General features: G+C 52.7%; 1 long non-coding RNA gene across 1 annotated transcript; it reads right to left on the bottom strand.

The window, feature by feature from the left end:
- Positions 1-2,277: 2,277 nt before the first annotated feature.
- Positions 2,278-4,762, bottom strand: LOC127462710 (uncharacterized). The gene is made up of 3 exons (XR_007900531.1): positions 4,208-4,762; positions 2,947-3,010; positions 2,278-2,372 (listed from the first exon to the last, which is right to left on the bottom strand). It is a non-coding gene; the product is annotated as an uncharacterized LOC127462710 (long non-coding RNA).
- Positions 4,763-5,534: the final 772 nt, after the last annotated feature.

Here is a 5,534-nt window from a genome sequence, read left to right as displayed (position 1 = left end):
GCCGGCGCCTCTAGGGCTCTCCTCGGGTGCTGGCTGGAGGCGGAGGCCAGGCGACAGCGGCGGCAGCGCGGCAGCGGGTCGTGCTCTGCACCGTAGAACCGGCGGGTCCGGGCTGGGCTTGCGAGAATGGTCGAGGGGCAGGAGAGGCAGAACATCCCTCCGGGCTCAGTGCCCTCCGGACTCAACCTCTCCTGGCCTTTCCCGTGGAACATCCCTGCTAGCAGTAGGAGCACTTTTGCTCGGGACAAAGACCACTTGTGGTTTTGTCGGGGGCTGTGGCACCAGTGCCACGAGGAGGCAGTGCATGGGAGAAACACCTTCCCCTGAGAAAACTCGGACGTGGCATAACCCCTCGCACTTGCTTTGGGATTCATGGAGATGCAGTCTCAGTAAGCGAGTTCTGCTGTGTCCCTCGTCCAGCTCTTCTTGCTCAGAGGACCAGGCCTCTCACACCTGAACTGGATGTACTGGAATCTGCACATTTGCAACAGGTTGAGGGGCACTCAGAGGCACATTCAAAAATTTCATTCTCTTTCCCATCTGTGTCACCTCCGTAGGACATAAATGACCACCAAAGCAGGGTGTGATCTATTGCCATGTGAACTGGAAACCCCAGGTCATCTCCTCAGGGCATTCATCACAGACCTGCCATCCGCTCTTGGCACTCACAATAGAACCACAACTTCCAGCGCTGGCTTCTCACCCGGCACACAGAGATTCTTTTGCCTTCCTTGGAGAGACCGGAAGAACTAGACAGGGTGTATCTGTTTGCATTGCACAGACAAGTCTTGAGCACACACCTGCTGTTGGTGTGGGGAGATGACCCTGAGCAAGAACAATTGCCATCAACCTCCTGGGGAGACCTTGAAGTTATGTGGGACAAAGAGTGTCTCGGTGTCACATTGCATTTACGGTTCTAAATCCTGGCAAAGCCCATGCGTGCAGCTCCGGGATGTGCTTCTCTTGGACAGAGCTCCGTGTTTCCATCTCTCAGGCGGTGGGGCATCTCAGATAGTGGCAGAGCAGGTGGCACCCCACAAGGGCTTAGGTGCATCCAGGCTCCTGGCGTGGCAGCAGGAACCCCAGGAGATACTGGTCCTGCTGCCATGAACTGTCTGTGTCTGTGTGCAAGCGAAGGACTCGTGTGTCTGAAAACCCTCCTGTGACCGAGCAGTGAGCCCCCGCCAGAGCACCACTGACTCTTGGCCAACTGGCCATCCACCAGGACCCCAGAGGCCATTTTCCAGCGCTGCTATGCAGAATATCATTCCCAGTCTGTCCGGACATTCGGGGTTGCCCCATCACAGGGACAGAATCTGGCACTTCCCCTCGTTGAACTTCCTCTGGTTGAGGATTGCCCAAACCTCTGATTTGAGGTCTCTCTGCGGGGCCTCCGTCTTCCATGAGGCCCTGGAGTGTTACAATGGCCCCTTGATTGCTTGGGAATGTGCAGTGTTCTGTGTTCCATGTGTTACATGAGGCCCCATATTGTCACAATGGCACTGAAATGGGAGAGGATCTCCATCCTTAATGGCTTCGTAAATCAGAAGTTTTTCTTAGATAAAAATCCTAATCAACAAAGGGGTTTGCTTTCTTGGCATGGTAGCAGTCTTTTCTTTTCTTTTAAGACTACAATTAGTTGTAGGAGAGAGAATGTAGATGATACATGGAAACTAATAGAGAGTGTATCATGTGCCCATCTTCAAGAAATTAGCTTACAGGCCTCAGAAAACTTGTTTAATAAGAGATTGTTCTGTTAAGAAGAAAGTCTTACATTGTTTAAGCAAATGGGAAGTTCTAAGACACGTCTTAGCTGGTCCTAAAGCATTTAGTTTAGGGGTTAGGGGTCGGAGAGATCAATCAGAGATGCTACGAGGCCTGCTAAGGGAGAAGACCACTCTGTGAAAATGACTGCCCCTCCCAGAAGAAATGGACGCTAGATGGCAGTCTTGCTCCACGAATAAAATCCAAGAGGCTATTTGACCCTAAAATCAGAAGAGAATTTTGGACTGCTTGTGAAGGGGAGGGTCTTTCAAGTATCACTGTATTTATACTCCGAAATTTATACTGATTCTTTGATTCATGCATGGCAGAGTACCCCCATGAATCCCCAGCTGGCATATTAAAGAAATGTTCAATCCAATGGTTTCTGGTCTTTTGTTTTATCCCTTTGATTCCATGAAGTTCCAAAGATATCCCACGGTTTGTTTAATTCCATGAGGTCCCGCACATCCCAATGATGTCCCTTAAGTCCCTGGTTTCTGTAGTTTCTCAGGGAACATTTGCTTCTATGAGGCAGGGCAGTGCCACGACGGCCACTTGATTCCGTGAGTTCCCCCAGTCTCCCAGCAGTCCTTTGGTTCCATGAGAGCCTGCAATGTTGCAGTGGGTTGACCTTACCTGGATGCCAGGTGCCCACCAAGCTGCTCTATTGCTGCCCTTCCCAGTCAGACAGAAGAGACAGAATAAGATGGAAAATTATTTCTACCTTGAGATCAGGCACTTTACTAAAGCAAAAGCCAAAGTTTGCGCATGCATAAGTGAAGAGGAAAATAAAAAGATTTTCTCTCTACTTCCTGTCAGCAGCGATACCTGGCCACTTCATGGGAAGCAGGGCTTCACCACACAGAGAAGCCGCTCAGAAGGCATGTATTGTAAAAAAATGGATTTTCCCCCTTTCCTGTTCCTTTCCTGAGCTCTTGTAGCTGAGCTGACGCCATATATTCTGCAAAGTCCCTTTGGTCCATTTGGCTCAACTGACCTGTCTGTATCGCCTCCCATGATCTTGCCCCCGATTCAGGGGACGTAGCTGACAATGCAGATGCTGCACCAGCCCTGTTCAGCAGTTGCCAAAGCACTGGTGTGATTAACCCCTTTGTAGCTCCCAATGCAAAGCACAGCACTGTGACGCCTGCAGTGAGAAAATGAACTCCAGCTCAGACAGACCCAACACATGTGGGATTCTGAAATGTCTCAGGGTTCCTTTGGTTCCACGATGCCCCTCTCAGACCTGGCAGTAGAAAAATAAATCAAAAAATTGAGAAGAAATCATCTTAAAGTCATGCTAAGCCTGTCTTCTACAGTCCAGAATCTATATATGTGTGACTGCAGATACTTGGGATGAGGGTAGATGCTCAGAGGAATTCATGGGTTTGATCTAGGAAACCTGTCCCAAAGTTTTCACTGCCTTTTCCTCCTTGGACATTTCCTGATGCCCGGAGGAAGCTCATGTCCAACAGCAACTCCATCCCCCACTTCCTCCTCCTGGCTGCAGCTCTTGCACTTCTGCTTCTTCCTGGGCATCTCCCTGGCTGCCCTCCTGGGCAACGGCCTCATCCTCAGTGCCGTAGCCTGCCACCACCACCTGCACACCCCCCAGGGACTTCTTCCTGCTCCACCTCTCCCTCACACACCCGGGCTGCATCTGCACCACTCTCCCCAAAGCCATGGCCAATTCCCTCTGGAACACCAGGGGCATGTCCTACTCAGGATGAGCTGCACAGGTGTTTTTTGCTTTTCTTCTTGATCACAGCGGAGCTTGCCCTTCTCACCATCATGTCCTATGACCGCTATGTGGCCATCTGCAAAGTCCTTCACTACAGGACCCTCCTGGGCAGCAGAGCTTGTGCCCACGTGGTAGCAGCTGCCTGGGCCACTGGGAAGCGGGTCTGGTCCTGGAGCTGCAGGAGCTGCCGCCTGAGCTGATGATCTCCTGAGCAGTCCAGACATGCAGTCACTGTCCCTGTCCTCTATTGCCTCCCTTTCTTGCTGCAGGACCGGAAACGACTGTGTTGCTCTGCTGGGCTGGGGCAGGGCAGGGAGATGGGGGGACCAGGGAGGGGTTGGTCTGGGCAGTTCCAGTGACTAGAAAACCCCAATGTTCATCTGAAGTGTAGGAGTGGGCAGGGTGGGAGCATTACAGGGCTGAGGTGTGGTAGCAGGAGTGGGAGTCGTAGCAGGAGCCCAGGGAGACACTGCCCCTGCTGCAATGAACTGCCTGTGTGTGTGCCAGGGAAGGACTCGTGTCTCTGAACACCCCCGTGTGTGCATCAGTCCAGCTCAGGGTTGGACACCTCTCAGAGCCCTGACACATTTCTCTGTGTGACTCCAGGAAAACCCCCACTGTGCCAGGGAGTTACCAGATCCTTTGCTGTCACCCTCCTGGTGTCCTGTGTAATGATGAAACTAGAAAAGGTGATCATCATACCCTGGTAATTTTCTAAGAGGAGAAATGTCACTGCTGGAAAGAAGTGTCACTGCTGGAAAGAAGTGTCACTGAAGAGGTGAGAAGAGGGAACATCATTGTTTCCTTCAGTCTGTTCCACAGCAGGTTCCCCTGGAGCCCCAGGGACACCTGCGGGGAACCCAGAGGGGCAGAGAAAGGGCTGCCTTTGGCTCTTGCTGTGCTGCTCAGCTGGGCCGGGCTCCTGGCACACAGGGAAATCCTGGCAAGCGGGCAGCACTGCAGAGAGACAGCTCTGCCCAGGAGCAGCTCCTCTGCACAGCCCAGCAGGGCCGAGGCCACTGCCTGTAGGCACGAGAGAAGAGAAGAAAGGCAAAGGGAGGTTAAAGGCAGCAGAAAGATGGGAGGTGTTCAGCTGAGACACAACTTGGGGACACAACTTCACACTCCTCTGCAGAGTGAGTCTACAGGTGCAGGGCAATGTTGCTTGTGTTCCTGGAGGAATCTCCTAAAGCTACCACATCCCACAGCCTTGCACATCTGTCAGGACTCTCCCAGTTTCTCTGTTGCGCCGGAGGAGGATGTTCTCCAGGGCAGGCCTTCCCTGCAGCACCGTCAGAGGGACAGCGCAGGTGGGCTCCTTCTGCCAGGGATGGCTGTGGGGTGGGAAGGTGGGGGTGCAGCCAGGGATGCCCGGGGCTGTCCTGCAGAGCAGGGTCCCTGTGCTCCGGGGTTCTTTGTGCAGGGCAGGGACTTTGCTGCCTGCTGGGGTCAGGTCTCATCCTGCCTGGGTAGTTGCCCACCCCTCTGCAGGGAGAAGCTGTCGGTGGGTGGTGAGAACCCCAGCAGGAGCCAGGTAGGTTCTTCCTGCCGTTGCATGAGGTGTGTGTGGTCAGGGCTGTGGGAGGTCAGGGCTGCTCCCAGATCCAGATCACACCAGCACATTTCCAAGAGCACTGTCAAATGGGAAGGACAAAGCACAATTATTAGGAAGGAATGGAGCGTTTCTGAGTCAGTGTTTTCAGTTTCCTACTCCTGAGGAATCTGGGGGTTGAGAAATGGAAAAGGAGCTCCCATGTTGGACAAGTCACTGAGACTCCTGAGCTGTAACTTGGAATGCACAAGTGCTTCTGTAAGCAACTTCCTAAAGTGCTTTCGACCTCTGCTCTGTTTTTGACAGAAGCAGCATCACTTCTGCTGGACCCATCTGTTTTTTCTTTATCTGCCCTTTTCCACCTGCAAAAAGAAAAGTTGCCCAGTCAGTGCGCTGCAAACAGGCAGGTTTCTCGCAGGCCACAGTGAGTGCACAGACATTCGGATGGAGTGGTGACAGGGAAGTCATGAATGGATT

The sequence above is a fragment of the Manacus candei genome, unplaced genomic scaffold (genome assembly GCF_025592945.1).
Source record: "Manacus candei isolate 608988 ecotype Guabito, Panama unplaced genomic scaffold, ASM2559294v1 h1tg000137l, whole genome shotgun sequence".
Lineage (NCBI taxonomy): Eukaryota > Metazoa > Chordata > Aves > Passeriformes > Pipridae > Manacus > Manacus candei.
Note: the sequence above shows the minus strand (reverse complement) of the source record. Positions and strands in the feature narration are given on the sequence as shown.